Genomic DNA, 19,224 nt, shown 5'->3' with positions numbered 1-19,224 from the left:
TTGGTGAGGGCTGCTGGAGATCTTAGCTTATCTGCCATCCGAGTCGGAGAGATTGTCTGCCGTCCATTATTGATGTAATACTCCTCTGCAGGTTGAAGCGTGAAGATTCATGATGCCAAAGTTGGATAACATGAGATGGTGCTAGTCACAAGCATAGGGGAATTATCAATATGCAAGTAACTTGGCAGCAGAAGGAACATAGGCAATGGAGAGTTGTTCCAAAATAGGGGTGTAGATGAGCTTGTGATGCATATGTAATCACGAAGATAGGAAGGTTTGTTGAGATGCTGTCATTGGGATTATGGAGCTGGCTGGTTTGGAGATCGACTTTTTTCTTTGGATAAGACAGATGATTCATACATATCTAGTATAGATATATCTATAAGGTCAAGAAACAGAATATCACGAAAAAAATCAAGGCAGCTAACAAGTCGGTTCAAAGAACTTCTTCAGGATGCTCGAGCAATAAAGAAGACAACCTAGTCGGAGTTGTGGTTGGTTGTGAATGGTCGGTAGGTATGGGGTTTTGGCATGACATGGATTTAAGTGAGAGAGATCATGAGGCTGTAGGTGGAACCATCATCAGTAGAGGTAAAGGCGAAAGAGTCTGGGATTCAAGTGGAGTTGTGACATCCAGGAGGCACATGCTGGTGGGAGCTAACATCTCGACTTGTAAAAATGGAATTCGTTGCGAGATCAAATGTCAATAACCCTTTTGACTTTGTGCATAGCCCAATAAACGTACCTTGAATAACTTGAGGATCAAATTTGCTCCTCGATGGTGCATGATTTTGTGCAAAGCTTAGATGTCCAAAAACCCATAAATAATTATAATCGGGTTAATGTGGAGATTTTTCAGAGGAATAGGAGTAGGCGTGTGATTAATTAAATGGTGACATCCAAGAAAGAAATTGGAATATTTGCTTGGAATTGAAGAATACAAGCTACGTGCTTCTAATAAGTGTCTATGCTTTTTTTTTTTTGGTAAGTCGGATACATCATACCCTTCTAGCATATATACATCCAAAAAAACTCAAAAAAAGGATGAAGAAAAAAGAGTGGAGTAGATTCGTAGCTCTCACAAATCCAGCTGTCGGAGTACTATGCAACAAACGAGGCGACCCAATAAGTTGCGCTGTTCGCCTCACGGTAAGCATGAATAACGTAGAAGCAGCAGATCCCTCAATCGCTCAGAAGATTTCTAATGCCCTACTCTTGACCCGCACATACGTAATCTCTTTCCAAGCAGCTCTAAGCTCGGCTCCAGGAAAAGAAATATCATAAAGTTGACTCCCCCCATTGCGATCAGACTGGAGTCGGCGTCCCTGATCATAAAACCAGCACATCCTTGACCTTCCTCCTCAAACAGACTTCCATTGAAGTTCACCTTGAGAAAGCTTAGGGATGGGGGCTCTCAAAAGATAAAAATCGTCTCAGTCACTTTAAGAGTTGAATGGGGGCTCCAGATATTCTTAGTTATCCCAGAACCTCTGACAGCTTGAGTCTGAATAAACTCTTCTGCCAGAATAATTGCCCTAGCAGCCACAGACCTCAAACTCTGCCTCTCTTCTTCAAATGTTCTGGCATTTCTATCTAGCCATGCGTGACATGCAACATAGGCAGTAGTAACACCCCTAGATAGCATGACCAATGTGATGGAAGGATGCAACCGGAGTCAGAGACTGCAAGAAACTCCAGTTGCTACCTGCCACACCTGGGCCACTCTCGGGCAACTGAACAGTACAGGCTCGATGGTCTCCCCCTCCTTCCTGCATCAGTCACAAGTGGGTTGGCGACTCATACCTCATTTATTCAACACTTCCCTCATTGGGTACATTCCAAAGAAATAAGACGATCCGGGGGTGAACATGAAGCCTCCATAACTAGCCAACATCTAGCGACCGAGGTGCCTCAACTGTGTACACCTCCCCAAGACACTAGCTCTCGCCTTGGATTTGCAAGTCGATCTTCAGGTCTTGTTGTCGGGTCCTCCCGCACCGAAACGGCAAAGATTGGCTCCGATAACTGATCCCCAAAAAGGCGTCAGACCTGAGCATCATCCGATCTCCTCTCGCTTAGCTCGAGTAGGTCACACACTCTGAGGCTTAGCTCTCTACATCAAACATAGTAGGTTATAATCAAATAGGAATATCCGATACCTAAGAATCGTTGTGCTTGCATTCAACAACTACATTTTGTTGAGGAGTGCCAAGACATATAGGCTGGTGAATGATGCAAAAATTTTTGCATGTATTGAGAATTTGCCCGATTGATATTTGGAAGAGGATCCATGGTGAGAATATATATGGGAGCAAACACCACTAGAACTGGTTGTGCACCACATGTGCACTCAGGAGCGGGGTAGGATGAAGACTCTTATCCCATAAAATGTTCGAGTTAGTGCAATATGCAGCGAGAGATGGTGCCCCTTGCTGGATCCTCGCAGTGCTCCTTTTATGATGGAAGACACGTCAAAATTTGCACGGAGAGAATTAAGCAAGCCTCAAGTTCTTTCCAAAGATCTTTAGCTGTGTATGTGCAAATGACACCGTTCGCTAAGGTTCGACTGATAACATCGAGGATCCAAGACATCGCCATGAAATTATAGCACTCTCAGGTCTCAAGCTTGGAGGAGAAGTGGCTTCGGGAGAGAGCCATCAGCCAAAACTACCTTGATTTGAGCATACAATGACGTATGGATAGCAGCCCATGACCACGCATGTTGAGATTATGATACGAAGGTAAAAGGAAGAAGCCAGAAAGAGAGATCAGAGTTGCATATGGAATGCGCGCTTTTTCTTTTTTTTTTTGGCTGAACAGATGAATTAATTATTTAAATAAAGTATAAATACATTCATAAAAATCAGGAAATAAAATATTTAAAACAAAATATTTTTTTTAAAAAAATGCAGAAGACATGAATAAATATTTTATAATGTTAATCTAGTATGGTTAGCCACATAGCTCACCATTCAACCTGCGATACTGTTAGGTGGAATATAATAGTTTAGGTGGAATAATATATGAAATGGGTTAGGTGGGATATAATGACAAGAAAAAGGTATAGATAAGATGAGAGAATTTTGATTTCGTAAGAAATTCGAGTCTTGGCTGGATAAATATCAAGTGCATTGTTATTTTGATACGTTCCACACTTCACCAAGTGGGTAAGTTGTAGGTGCTAGCTGCCTTTTGGAAGCTCTGAGTTGGCGTCAAAGACCACAACATGGCGTGGTAGAGCTAAATAGCTGCATATCTATTATGTTTTGAGACGACGAGAGTTGCATCCCAAAATAAATACCTACATTTCAAAGGTCTATACAACAGTGATCTTTATAACAGAGATATTTACAAAGTATTGGGGTGCGACTCCCCTGAGTCTCAAAATAGAAGATCGAACAAGATAGAGATCATGTTGGATACAGGGTAAATAAAAAATATATCAACCCAAACCAAATTTAAGTTTTTAAAAAAATAAAAATCCTAACCTGATCCTAACTATTTTGTTAAACAGATAATCTAACCCAATCAGGTATAAAGCATTGCCACGCTTAGCCGGTATGAGACTCGAATCCAGAATTTTCACTCGGGCTAGAGACTCCAATTACACAAGTAGTTCCTACATGAAAATGTTCGAATATAACAATTTACGAACATCACTGGATAGAGAGTGAGAGATGACCATTTTTCTGGTAATCTGCGCAAAAGTTGCCGCATTGGGATAGACACATGATGGAGGCAGAGGACCTTGAATCCCTATATTTTGAGGCCCTAAATTGGGCATCATTCTAAGACCCTTTATCCCAAAATTTGCCTGACTTGAGTTTCCTGTCACAATATTATCTCCAATTCAACAACCCGATGATCAAATGAATTCACGAATCTGGGGATTGAGTAATGTGACAAAAAAATAAGCTTAAACACTGATCACAGTTTCATCTAGAATTGCCTCATGATGATTGACAACTACACATGATGGAAAATCTTGCGTCGCAATGTTTCAATGCTCACCTCGCTAATATGTGTTGTTGCTCAACTGAATAAAGCTTGCACAGGAGCACATGTTTGATAGGTCAAACAACGGCGAGAGCACCACTGAATAGAATTATCTTAGATCAAATACTTCAAAAACAGCACCACAACGCCACCAAAATTCATATCCAACTAAGGTAACCTCAGAATTTTTGCTAAATATCACTCCAAGTTAGCATTTTTCTAGGGGCCTCAGATTCATCAAAGACAGACAAATGTAACTCGATAAAATCTAGTCGTAAGATGCGAACCAGTATAACAACAGGGCTTACCGTGTCTTCCCCAACTGGATTTACACCCCTGCTAACCCACTTGAGAGAGAGAGAAGAATAGCAAGGGAGGGAGATGGGCTCATGGGATGAGATGGGAGCGGGGATAGAAAAGTAGAGTGAAGTAAATTTCTTTAGCAGTACAAAACCATTCCAATCATCCACTGCAACTCATCCAGAATTACCGCCATTCAAATGCATGTGAGTCTTCCTCACAGACCAGAATTAAACATTCGCAATCAATGGAATCAATGGCAGCCATAGAGAACCCAAGGCAACATTTATGGGAGGCTTGGAGAGCAAAAACAGAACGGTCACGCTAATCTCCTTTTAGGCCACATTGCAATGAGTCCTCGTATTAAATGGCTTCTCATTTCTTATAAAAAGGGAAATGAGAAGAACCGAAGGAACAAGCCCAAAAGAACAAGAAGAGAAAAATTTTTAAAAAAATCCAGCACATGAGAAGAGAGAGAGAGAGCTGAAACTGATGTATTGCCTTCTCCATCAAGCCTTTCAAAAGCATAAGGAATCAATGTAAACCAATATACTTGGACTAAGATTGAAACGTTTCTCAGTGTATCCTTCTCAGGAGCTTCTACTTCTGCACAGAGAAAACCAGAGAGAGAAAAACAATGAAGAAAGAAAACTAACACCTTTATCCTCTGTTTCTATGTTTTCTCCTACTCTCTAAAACTGCCATTCTTAGCGAGAGACTTTTCCTTTCCAAAAGCTCCCATGTTTCTCGCATCATTTGGCTTGGTTGGGGATCTCCTTGATGTGTTGGAGTTGCCAGATATCGTGGTCCTCCTCCTCCCAGAAGAGCCCAGACCCTTCCCTGTTCTCGGAGCAGAGGAAGTCCTCCTCCACAAAGGGGAACCAGCCCAGGAGCATCTCCTCCTCCGCGCCCCACCACCACCACCCCCCGAACTCGTCCCACCCCAGAGGCCGCTCCTGCTCCTCCGCCTGCGCAGGCACCGGCGCCGCGGGGCCAGAGGAGTCCACGGCGGTGGCCGCGGCTGAGCTCTTGTCGGCTCCGCCGCCCTTGCGGGGCTTTTCTGGTGGCTCCGCCCTTGGCCACTCCGTCCTCTTGGGGGGTGGATCCTTGTAGCGGCGCTGGGTTTTGGCGGCTTTGGAGGGCGCTTGCTCTGCTCTGTTTCGTTTCATCTGGTGCGAAAAGGGGGGAACGAAGGAGACGAGGGAAGGGTTTGGGATGGAACCCGGTTGAGTAGAGGAAGGAAGGAGGGGGCGCGCGTGCGTGTTTTCTTTTTTGGGTACAAGAGGAGGGAGGGTGTTTGGGATTCTCTTATAGCTACATGGGCCTTGTTCCTGTTGTCTCCCCACAAGTTTTTGGTTATGCTGGACAAGCCAGCGGTATGGGTTGGACTCTTGGTTATAGCCGCTTTTACCAAAAACAAAAAAAATTATGTTAGGATTTAGAGGTGTGGTTAAGTTAAATTAGAAGCTTGTGCTTTAAGAATTATGGATAAAGTAATTTTATAATTTTCATGTGGTTGGGCCCAGGCGTTTGCTATGTTTCGCATGCATTTCTATTTGGATTCTTTTTATACTTAGAGGTGAGGTTTTGCTCTATTGAGTCGTGATTTGTTGGAAATTGTGCAGCACTAGATAGCCACCAAATAATTTATCTAAAAAATAGACGATGGTCGTTCAACTTGCAATACACCTGTTTAGCACAAAACATGTCGTGCATGGTTCTGAAGACAAACCGCTAACTAAATATCATACGGGTCTGAAGATGAACGACAACTGCTTGTCTCCGAGATATATGATATTGTAACTATTTAGGACTAAGCAATTCCTTTCAATGGTGCAGAACATGTATGGGGAAGAATCCGAACTTTCTCTTGTTTTCTTTAGTATCTATGTTTCCAATCAAGCTATATGTGCAATTATTATAGAATGTATGTGATATATTTAAAGAAAATGGAGAATTTGAAATTTGTGCAACATTATAAAATTATGTTTGTAATGAATTACTAAATTTAAAATTGAATATATTGTGTTAACAAGAAAACATGTCACATGCAGCTCATCAGCCTTAATATTCGGGGTTTGCAGCGAACCTATTTTGAAAACTAACAATTAGGTAGTTTATAGATGAACGGCAACAATCCAAGATAGTTTATGCGGAATTACGGTTCACAGTGTAACCCTTGCAGCTTACTTCTTGGAAAGGTGCAATTGATAGATAACATTATATGTACTACTTTGGAATAGAGTATTGTTTTAATTTCATCTTTTGCACATTTTATAGACCCATGACTTGATTTGGTAACTAATACTCAATCTTCTATCTCTTGAAAAGCACACTTTTATAAGTTTAACATACTACAAGAATAAATTTATCCCGGCACATGGCCGAATTTAATATATATTGGCACCCAACCCTCCAATGCTCCTTCGTGTTCCTGTAATGCACGCAACCACCAATGCAACACCAACCAAAAACCGAAGTGAATTAGATGAACTATTGATGGATCATATCTCATTTCTGCAAGGAATGGTTCAAAATTGGAATAATTATTTTTAAAAGAGTTTAGACGAATTCCTGAGGGTCATACAAAAAAAAAAAAAGAAAAAAAAGAATCGGCACAAGGGCTTCACCATCATTTTCCATTCCTTTCCGGAAATCGGTCCAAGAAAGCAAACCAGCGGCAGGCCACAGGAACGTTTCAACGGCAGAAACGCGTTGGGAAACGTATTCCATAAAGTTTAAATTAGCGCTCTCCACCCGTTTCGTCCAAGGCCAAACGATTCAAACGTCAATCAAATCTGATATTTCCAGGTCCCATCAAGGACCGTCCATCCACCACTGGCTTCTGATAACGATTGGGGGGGATCCAACGAGCCGAGCCGAACATCAAATCAAATAAACGGTGGGGGCCAATTAATTCAAGCAGTCACCGGATCGGACCACCCGGCGGCCAGAAAAGTCGTGCCGACACGGGACGTGGCTGTGGGGAAGCCGTCCCTCGCCAACTTGTCTTGATCCATTCGTCCAACCTCTTCGGTCCCGGTTGGAGGTTACCGAATCCAAGCAAGCATCATATCAAAAAAAAACAAAAATCTAAGCAGTCACAAGCTCAAACAAATAAAACAGCACGAGACACGAACAAGATGTGGGAGGGATGGCAACTGCGTGGATTAACTACGTTCTCAGAAAAAGTCTTTATATAATATTATAATAATGATGATATAATCTCTCTTATTAGAAGAAGTCTTCCTTTTTCTTATATATACGAAACTTTAACACGTGGGAAAGGGACAATGGTCTTGGTAACGGGGCACACGGCTGAATGCCTTGCGACTACTTCCTTGGGGAGATTGAATTTTGTTGGAATGGTCACGTAACGGGCCACATCGATGGCCGTGACGGACGGGAAATTGTTTGGGGCCGCTTGTTTTTCCCTCTCTTTATTTTTTCTTTCGATAAAATTTTTAATTAGACCAAATCAACTACTATGTCCATGGATTAGTCCAATTATAAACCAACACATCCAAACACATCAGCATTATTTTTTTTTCATCTTTGTGCATGTCCTTTTATAATTAGATTAGTTCACTGCTGAGCTAATGGATCAATCAGATCACAAACCAACACGCACAAATAAATTTGTATTGCTTTAACTTTTTATTTTTTTAATCTATTTTTGCATGTGTCTGTTTTTGGTTGAATTGATCCACTGCTAAACTATTGGACTCCGTCCAACTTTTAATTTATTAATTTTTATATGGTAGAAAGAGACCGTACTATTTGCAACTATCTTGGGGGCAACCAGACCCTTGATAATGTTATGAGTGAGGACGGTCAACTTAGGAATTAAGACGAGTTGGATGCCGATGCGAATCAGTTTAAATGTTGCATATTGACTTGTTGCGTCAAGCTAGCGTGGTGCACTAATGTGGGTGCTTTTTTCAAACTTTTGATGCTCAACTTGGTGGAGGACTGCTCTGATCAATTTGCTTGTCAACTAAGATTGCCTGCTCTTACAAGTCATTACTTACATAGGTTGAATACTTCAATTTCTCAAATGTTCTTACAAGTCGTTAAAATATGTTGAAATCTTGAAGAGTATTTTTGCAATTCTTGTACTGCCTATAGCATAAATATGATTGTTTCTTCATGGATATTTCTTTTTTTTAAAAAAAAATTCCAAAGCCAAAAGAAATGCGCATCGCATACATTGCCCGATCATCAAGTTTTCAGCATCATCATGGCTTTGCAAATCAAAGAGATAGGCAATATCCAAATGGCTTATGAGTTCAAGAGCCTTTTTTTTTTTTGGGGGGGGGGGATCAAACAACATTGTTATTCAAATTTTGTTTACTGAATTATACAATGAACATGTCATTTCTATGTCCGATGTGATTATTTCAATCACGATCTCTAGTAATCTTAAATCTAAACTCTGATCTTGCCTTTCCTGGAGTCCAAAATATTGACTCGTCTCGAAATGTTAGCGATTTTATTTATTTTTAGAAGGAAAAGATGGAGCATGCTTAATAACATTTTAGTATCAATCTTGGATTCAAGTGCTCAAATGCTTTATAGGACATTGTTCTTATTTTATCTTTTTAGGGGATATAGGACATTTTTCCAATCAACGCATTTCACTAATATGCAAAGGCATGCAAAACCTCTTATGTTGTCTAAAAATATATCATGATCATTAGCTTATAAGTGAATCATGAATTCTTCAAAATGAAAACATCGAAAAATTGAAAACATTGCTGGCTAGCAAGGTCCTTGTTTCTTAGAGGAACATATATATTTGTTTGTTCTCTTGACTAAAATAAAATTCTATGAAATTTGGTTATTAAGCTTTTATGACATGGATGAGCTATCTATGAAGTGGCTGGCAAAGATAAAAGCATCTCACGGAAATTTCTTGTTTCGCTTCTTCTCTTCTTAATGAACTCCAAGTAATGCAAATAAATTTCTGTGTCTCATCATTCAAATTTGTTGGAGAGCTCATTAATATCCACAGAATTGGTATAAAGAGAGGCGAATGAACCTAACAAATCTCCACCTCCTCAACCACCTTTCAGTTTATCCGACTTAATTGACAAATTCCTGTCAACTAGAAGGTGCTGTGTAGTTGGGATGCACCTAGTTTATGGGGCAATTGATTGAAACCAATATGGTCCCAAACCTTCCAAGGCTTGACCTAAATGGACCTACGGTATTGATGGTTAGAGGTTGGCTTCACAATGTCTCCACGGATATCCATCCATGTCTGTGGGGGCGTCGCGGCAGGAAATCAAATGCCGAGGCATTGAAGCAGCAAGTAGCTTGAAATCAAATTGCACTGCAAAAAAAAGAGGAGTCGACGCGATCCCTACGCGGCTCAAGAAAAGAAGGCAGCGTATCAACCTTGGCTAAGGCCTAAGGGTGGAGCGGAACGCGGATTGCGCGGGAGGTAAACCTACGATGCGGTGAGGATATCACGCAGAACCGAGACAAAAGAAAGGAAAGTAAAAAAAAGAAAAAGCTATCCCCTGTTCACGGAAAAAGACCGGCGTCTCAGTAATTATTATCCCTTCAACTGCCAACCCACCCAGCCAACCTTTATTACCGTTGGTTTTCTCCGCCACCTCTCGGTCTCAGTCGGCGTGCCAGAAATATTTTATCTGATACCGCAGTCTTTTCCTCGTACAGAAAAAGGGAAAGAAGGGTAGAGAAGGCAAAAAACTCTCTCTCCTTTGTTTCTTTTCCCGTAGAGAAGTCCACGGACCACGGTTTCCCAGAAAAGTAAATAGAACTAGGTACGGACAGGGCGTATTTGAAAACCAGCCGACCCATAAAAAGAAAAAAAAAAAAAAAGTCAAGTGGAGGCAACTGGCGTGCCCTGGACGAAACCAAAGGCGTGAAGGGAAGCCTTGGAAAAAGAAAGCGTTCGCGGTTTCCGGCGACGGAGACGGGTTGTTTGTCGAGGTTCTCTCTTTGTGGGCTGCGTGGAAAGACTGGTAAATGTGGGGCCCGCCACGTGGCTTGCTTTGGTTTTTCTGGGAAAGGGGACGCGGGTCTACGTGGGTGTTTCGTGCGGGACCCAGGGAAAAAAAACAAGAAGGTTGGTACCCTGCTTGGTGGGAGCCACAGCTTGAGCCTGTCAAAAAGGGGCATGTTTAATTACATGTTTTCTGGTTGTCTCGGATAGCTGACACCAGTTGTAACTCCTTCTATAATGCAAATGATGGATAGCTGTATAACTTACGACTGCCATATATATATAGAAGTGAGGCAGAAAATAATATTATTCTATTATAAATATATCTAACAAAATTAAAAAATAAAATATCACGAAAAAAAATAGTATTATACTCCTCGATTAAATTCTAATGTTTTAACGTAAAAAAGCGATTCAGTTCGCAGTACCATCGTATAAAATAATTCAGCCAACAGTACTATTTATCTAAATTTGAACACTTGAATTTAAAATAGCCCAATCAAACCCATGGCAGTAAAGAAATTGGAAGACACTTTATTGTGACCGAGGTAACATTCCTATTGACAAACCGAGCGGTGGTGGTAGCATATTACAAGGTTATTTTGGAACAAATGAATTTAAGCACCCTCCCGAATGTAAGCGTTGACACCCAACATCTATAACCATGGATGAGTTTTAAGGACAAGCTATGTCTTCTTCTTCCTTTTTTTTCTGCTTTTCTTTTTTAATTTTCTAACAAGAAGTATGTAAAAAGTTTTCATCTAATCAAATCAGCATCACAAGATGGCCAACGACCTAAGCTTTAACAACATTACAAGCACATCGATGTTATGTGACCTAAGCTTAACTTCATACGCTGTCAACACATAATTACATAATCATCTATAGACAGGCATATAAAAATATCTGATTTCAGAGAAATTCCCTGGTTCGGGTTCGTTGATAATCAAAGGATGATTTAAGCTAGTTTTGGAATGCGAAATTAGTAAAATCTCCACAGAGTTTAATCTTCGTGTTGATGAAGCTGATATGCATAAATCTACTCCATAAGAACTAACTGATTTTAACCGTAATCTGACATTATTCGAACTCTTGCTTTAGATCTGATTTTGACGCAGGCAGAGGCTTCCATGAACCAACCAGTCTCGAATGGACTAGATTCGAGATGGGCCTTCTACAAGAACTAACACTGGGCCCAGTGGCCACTGTGGCCTGGTTATCTGTATGGTTTGGGTTCTACCATGTACATATGTGGCTGCTGCATATTGTGAAATAAGAACTGGATTCCGGTGGACAACTTGATAGGCAAGTCATAGAAACCTACACAGCATTCCGGGACCCAGGTCATGGGTTCAAAAAAGAGAGTGGTTACTGCATAGGATACTGCTATATTTATATTTATATTTTTAAAGTATATACAAATATATATCTATTTGTATATTAGATAAATACAAAAATTGATATTTATTTTTATTTTAAGTAGACATGAATATGAACCAGATATTAAGCAAATTTATATTTATTTTAAATAAATAGGATACAAGTTATGGTAGGCCACCGGAGTCCTGCCAATAGAACCTTTCTTACTGTGACTTCAGGCCCGCCCATGGCCTCCAACAACTCTCTGTCTATACCAGCACTATAATATCAGATTGGGGGAGAAGATCGGAATTAGAAATTGATAGAAAAGCAACCGGAAGAGAAAGTAGGAGTTTTGACTAAAAAAACGGATTTTGTCTGGTTTGTTCCCTCGAGACGTCTACTCAAGCCAGATGCGGCTCAGAGAATATGATCATGAAATATGATGCTGTAGCAGCAGCCGTAGCACGGGGAACTCGAAAGAGGCTATTCCTCTCTCTCGGTACAGCTCATTTTAAGAGGCAGGCAGAGGTGTGGGAAGATAGGGGCTGGAAAAGCACGTTAATAAGAACCGAAAAGCCCGCCCTTATGCCCTGAGTGCTCAGCTTCGCCCCAGAAGTGGAACTAACTTAATTATACCAATATTGTTTAATCCAAATATGGATATAACTTGGTTATTATTTGCATATAAATCAATAAATCATATGCCGAGAAAAATTTAATAATGAAAACTACCATAAATGACACAATCATAAGGTAGCAGGATAGAGTACGATGCATGGATATCTAGGTAAAGGTCTAAGGTATAGTTATTAAATCCTCATGTAGATTGGCCTAACCTAGAATCCTATTGAGTAGTCGCTGGTCAGACTAAATTATACTAAAAATATTTTAAATTAAAAAAAATTATTTTATAAAATATAAAATATATTAATATATTTTTTGCATTATATAATACTATTCCTATTTAATTGAAGCATAAAAAAAATAATCATGAATGATATATTTCTTCGAGAGCTTGCAAGAAAATTACTACAAATATAGAAATATGTAGGCTTTACTTAGGATTCTTAAATATTATTAAACAATAATGTTTTGAAAATATAATGAAAAATAAAATAAAGTATATTTATTTTTAAAATTATAACAATATTTATTTTATAAAAAAATAATTATTAAAATATTAAATATAAAAACATAAAATGATATTTTTATTATTGTGGAACAAAAAAAATATAACAACAACATGTTTGGTATTCCAACATTAGTTAATGAATATATCAATTTTTAACATTTCTTATTTTAACATTTTTTACGGTTAAAACTATTTTAAAAATTATTTCTTTCGATAAAATAATATTATCATTTTGTAGCACAGGGAACAGAGTTAATGGATATATCAGTTTTTAATATTCATCAACTTAAAATATTTGAAATATATATATTGATATAAAATAATACTATAATTGCTCTGGTACAAAGAATGGAACAATAACATATTTGCCATTCAATTGTACGACCTGTTATCTTCCTTTAGATCGGGGCAGTTTTGTCTAATTAACAAAAATATTATCTTTCAATATCCAATTTATAAAAAGTTCTCTTCAACCATCTTATTCCGGTTTTCCAATCAAACGTCATTCAAAGCAAAGCTTAGAAATAATAGATTCTGAGTGAAACAGAATTTAGGCTTATTCTATTTAATCCATGGAGTAGCCAAGATACGGAGATTTAGAAAAAAATAATTCCACCTATACCATTCCATTTTCAAATTGAGTCTTAGATTTAGGTAAGATGGAGAAGAAGACACCTAGAGAGCAGAGTAGATCAACATTTCATATGTGCTTGCAGAGAACTAAGCTAGGCACAAGAATGGCTACGATGACATCACTTGACATACATTTAACCGTCAAAACATTTTAGTGTTTTTATTTATAAGAAAAAAATATCTAAGAGATTTCTAGAAATATCTGTAGTGCTAAAGAACTTTGGATACCTCTTGCGAACTCTACTTTTGAAATAGGGGCACTATTCGAATCCATTCAGAGCACAGTTTCAAATAATGATATTATAAGTGGTACCATTGCAGGGTCTGCCACCCTTTTACACTATGGAGGTGAACAATGTGAAAAAAAAATAATGACTATTATTTTCAGCTAAAAAAATTATTATTTTTTTTAATTGAAATTATTCTCATTTAGTAATCTACGAGTTTAAATAAATTTAATGTAGTTTTTTAAATTAGTTAGGTAGTACATATTTGATATCCAATACCATTAAATGAGTCAAGAAGGATATAATTACCCCATCTTTTGTTTGTTTCTTTCTAATACACATCCCTCCTCTGCCGAGCTCCTCTCTCCTTTTGCATGTCTCTCGCTAGTAGAGATCATGAGATGGGATCCTATCCCCTATGTCCACTAGGTTGCTGAGAGTCAACGGTAATACGGGCCGATTGAGCTAAAAGCCACTGCATTCTTTCCTCCTCCGTCACCAACTCTCCCACCGGCAATGAGAACTTCCCATCCTAGGTCCGAAAGCTCCTAGATACCATCCTCGTCTACTAAAAAGAGTCTCGTTTGGTCCTTTTTAACAGCAAGGGAATCCACTCTCGTACCTCTCTTAAACATTTTTTTCACCGTACTTTTTTAAATAAATATTTTTTTTAAAAAAAATCAATATTTCCTCTCAGAATTCCTCCCAGAAAAGGCTGTACGCTTCAAAAAATATATTATTTTAAGATAGACATCATATGTTAAGTTTAGGTATTGTTAAGGTATGAATGTCACATACCAATACTAGTGTTGGAAGTTGGAACTGAGACTGGTGGTCAGTTTCTCTAAGCTCAAATCAACGGAATCTCGTGATGCAAAATACATGGTGCATACTTTTCACTTTTATTGACAATCAAAAAATTAATGTATTAACATGTTCCTTACAAAATGTAACAGAAAGAAGTACCTGTGACTATGTTATCTTTGAAAATGATTCAGCCAAACATTTGCATATACAGCCAAAAGACGTTCTATTTATATAATCAAGACATCAAAATTAGATTTATATGGACACTAACTCACGACCATCCATGACTAATAATGACGTTGTTAGTAATTTTAATGATGCATTGTTTAAAGTTCATTAAATATGTTCAAGCAGGCTAAGGGGTCAGAAGTCTGAAAGAGATGATAGCAGGCACTGAGATATTTGAAATTTGGCTCATAGAAAACTAGATTTCTCTCCTACCTGAAACAGAATACTAAATATAGATAAATCCGTTAAAGAATCCAACAAGTATGACCTGACAGTAGTAATGATGCTTATTCTAAATTATTACCTCAGCCAAGTAAAAAGAAATCAATAGAGTAAGCTAAGTACAACTCCATTCGGTTTAGTTTCATATACATCAATTTCAAGCACCCTGTCGTGACCAAATTCTTTCACTTAATTGACTACAGTCTGATGAAGTATTATAGTTAGTGTTAAAATGCAACTTAGCCCCTACCCACCCACACACAAACAAAAAGGGAAAAATTAAGAATTGTAAGATTTAAAGCATGAAGGAAATGTTTTAATAATGTTAGACAATTAGAAGGTTGGTTTTGGCACAATGGTAAGGTTACTCCATTGTGACTTTAGTATAATAGGTTCAAAATACGGAAACAATCTCTCTGCATGTGGAGGTAGGACAACATACATCTAACCCTCCACAAACCCCACATTTGTGGGAGTCTCGTGCAAAGAGATGCCCTTTTTGAATGCTACATGACTACACCTATGCTTATGAAACATGTAATAAGAACCTTTTCTCTTGAGCGAAAATACAGAATCTGAACCTTTAGAAGGGTAACTGCTAGCGTTGCCATGACATTCAATATAATTCATGATAAGCAAACACATGATATAATTTGTAAGAAAGGAGAAAGAAGATGTAATTCTCTAAATAGAGAAATTTTAATTGCAACTTTCGTTCATTGATAGCAGAGCTTAAAATCTAAAAGGTCAAATTTATGTGGACAGTGTGGCCTCTCATAGGGTAATTCCAAATTAATTATTTTTTGAATGGAATATGTCAGTCCCATTTCATGATTACCGACGTCCCTAACCATGTTATTATATAAAATATCACCTACTCCCTTGCTGGTGCAGGAGCATAAGCAAGGCCTCCAAATAGCCCAGGTGAACCCAGGAAATGGGCACATCCCACAAGCCAAGCAACTTAATACAGAAGTCACTTGGTTCAGCCTTTAATTCACCTACCTCATTTGTATTAATTATAATATAAGTTCCAGTAAGCTAACATTTTAAGATGCCACAAGAAATATGCAAACACCACATTTGAGTGCTCATTGGCAATTAAGAAAACTTAAACATAAAATTAAGCATAAGCAATAACATATGTCATCTTTATCGTAGCGCCAATTTTCAATGGGCTGAAACTTCCGTATGCCTCAAGGATCACGTGTTGAAGATCTTGTATGAGTATTCATTATTTCATTAGCAATCTAGAACACTTTTAATGTGTAACATCTGTGCTACACTCATAAATAAAACATAAGATAAGTAATAACATATCATTTTTATCATAGCTCTAATGCACCTTCAAGGTTAATGTTTAGGTTACTTTTCTTCTTTTTCAAATCCAATTTCTTGACTTAATATATCAAACTACCACAATCTCTCTACCTACACATGTATCTCCTAGCTAGAAGACTGGTAGTGGATGACATCAGAAGTTCAAAATATCTGAGAACTAAAAGTTAATTCAACTCATCCTCTCTATTCTTAAGCAAAAGCCCCATAATCAAGAAAGGTGAATAAGATTTACCAAGACAAGCCAAGGTGAAATATAGGATGTACTTGACAGCAAATCGGTTGTGGGATCAGTATGCTACAACCATGAAAACCTCAACTATATAAACCACCTATGATTCTATTCACCATAACTGTGGCCTATTTCCATAGTCAAGCCAAGGTCTAGTGATGCCTCTTGGGTTTTTATTCATTAAAAGGCTTAAACAATGTTCTTGCTCCCATTAATCTTCTTTGTCCAGTCATTGCACAATGATCACCCTGCTGAGGGCAATACCTCTCCCAAGGATTGAAAAATTATTCCAATTTCCAAATACTAGAACTTCAACATTTTCATTCCAAGAGCAAAATCACATCGCTTCACATCAAAGATTCATTTCTTCATCACAGAAAAATCTAAGCATTCTAGAACAGATCATATGGCTTCCCTTCCAAGATTAAGTAGCCCTCTAACACTAGCTGTTCAGAAGTAAGCATTTGAAACCTTGATGATTAGTCGAATGCCCTCACTTGGTCTTGGTCAGTGGTTATTGCAGTAATCCATACCGCACAAAGTTTTGATTTTCGGATGTGCAATTCTCTAATACTATTAAAAGTTATAACATTAACATGAGACTAGGTGTCATCATATAAAAATTCACCAAATAAATGATGTCTCCCGATATTTAGGTTTTCAGTTAGGAGTTAGAAAATCTATGATGCTCATGACCAGGACGCAGTTGAAAATGAAGTCATGTAAGCTGTGTCCTGCAGATGCTTCAAGCTCACCAAGGAAAAGCATCTTTTTACCCTATCAGGCATTATGTGGTAATGCCATGTAAGGCATATACAACCCACTTCTCAGGACCAACATACTTATATGATCTTCCTTGTCTAGGTTGGTTGGATGCCAAAATCAATTATAAATTCTTGACTTTAGAGAATGATGCCATGTGGAAAGATATCTTTTGTTTCCTAGAGAAAACCCTAGCTTGTGCTGCAAATTAATGAATTCATAAGTGTTAACTGCATTTCTATATGCTCAATTCCGTCCCCTAATAATGTTTACACTCTTGTGCAGCATATTTATCATATAACTAGCCATGAAGAAACTCAAAAGCGACTGAATCAACAAGAAAAGTGGATCATGCATGTGGCTGGGTTTCGTTGAATTCAAATGATAAGATCATTAGAGCTATAAGGACGATGAAAAGATTTTCCTACCTTTTATGGTATAACTAGAAACCATAGTCATATGATTCACACAAATGGTTATGAAATATAACTTGAGCCCCCGATTTAGTTAAAGAGAGAAGGTGGAGGAAGGGATTGTCAAAACGAAGCAAAGCAAGTATCAATTCCATACTCCCGTTATCACCAGAATGAAGAAAGGAAACATACTAGGAACATCTTATAGCAAATATTTCTTATAACATACTTGCAGTTCAATTACAATTCCACCATCGATAGCTACCATGAACAAAGACCTTAAAGCACACATAGCAGCAAAGCTCTCTACCCTCGGCGGCATTACCTTGTGATAGCTATAACAATTAAAGCAGAGCGAGGACCCTCCATGTGAAATTCATATAGCATTTATCCCTAAAATTTGAGAAAGAAACAAAAAATATTGACACCCGTCCGACCCTCTTCAGAAGATCATATCAAATTTCAATATATTACCCCAATAATCCTTTAGGGTTATGTTCTCTTTTTCTTAGATTCAAAGAACACAATCATAGAAGAAAGACACTCTCTTGTTTTTGCATTACAAGAAATCCAGGTTTCAGAAGCAGATAACTCGCAACAAGTACAACAAATTCTAACAAACAAGAAACAGCAAGAACGCACTTAAAGTGACCTTCTCAGTGTAGCGTCTTGGAAAGTCCGATAGCCAAGAATTCGAGGGGAAAAGAGTTGAGAAGAGAAACCCTGGAATTGGATCTTGTGGGGGTTGGGCGAGGAAAAGGGAAGAAACACGGCAAGAAGTAGAGCAATGAGGAGATAAAGACATACCTTTCTTGCAGAGAGGCGGCCTCTTTTGTCGGTGCTTCGTTGTGGACGAGAGAGATAGAGAGGGAGAGAGAGAATGCGATTGGGGCTCTTCGGTTCAGGGTTAGGTTTTGGCCAGGGCTGGCGAGCGGCGATAAATATCATCATTTTTGCCCGGAGTCCCATCTCATTGATAGCATTATGTCGGTCATTGCAACAATTTCGACCATCCTTCAATTTAATATTAAAATAATAATGTGAAAAAAATAAAATGCTGAATAAAATGTGAATTTGTTTGTTATTATAACATACTGCTATAATATATAATAGCTGTTATTTTTTATTTATACCTTCAACTGATAGTCCATATCCTATTGAGATTTAAGGCCAAGTCCTAATTCTATTATGATTTCTGTTTAGTTGGTCACTAATTTTAACAACTTTAGGATTCTATTTCTAGTTTTATTCTACTTAGTTATTCCTTTTAGAATAGTTATTCTTATTCCCTAGTAGTAATCAAGTCTCATTTTTCGGTGGGCGTTGGTTTTTGAATTTGAGTAGTTACTCTATTTAAACATCTCACCGATATGATATTCTATTTAAAGGAATCTTTTGTGTCTCTTTTAGTATGGCATGAGAAAAGAGAAAATGAAAGTTGTCCTTCTTGGTAAGAAGTGAGAGAGAGCTGTTTAATAAAATGTTTTTTTCTAACTTCTAATTATTTTTCTTCTAATATTTTTTTTTGTTTGGATCTATTCTGCGTAACGTGCTGTTTTACATCTTTTAGTTCAATCGTTTTGTGTAGTAATGCAAAT

The 19,224-nt window shown here is 38.1% G+C and overlaps 1 long non-coding RNA gene across 1 annotated transcript; it reads right to left on the bottom strand.

The window, feature by feature from the left end:
* Window positions 1-17,800: 17,800 nt before the first annotated feature.
* On the bottom strand, window positions 17,801-18,843 carry LOC120111913. Its single transcript, XR_005513335.1, has 2 exons — window positions 18,434-18,843; window positions 17,801-18,349 (listed from the first exon to the last, which is right to left on the bottom strand). It is a non-coding gene; the product is annotated as an uncharacterized LOC120111913 (long non-coding RNA).
* Window positions 18,844-19,224: the final 381 nt, after the last annotated feature.

The sequence above is a fragment of the Phoenix dactylifera genome, chromosome 9 (genome assembly GCF_009389715.1).
Source record: "Phoenix dactylifera cultivar Barhee BC4 chromosome 9, palm_55x_up_171113_PBpolish2nd_filt_p, whole genome shotgun sequence".
Classification (NCBI taxonomy): domain Eukaryota; kingdom Viridiplantae; phylum Streptophyta; class Magnoliopsida; order Arecales; family Arecaceae; genus Phoenix; species Phoenix dactylifera.
Note: the sequence above shows the minus strand (reverse complement) of the source record. Positions and strands in the feature narration are given on the sequence as shown.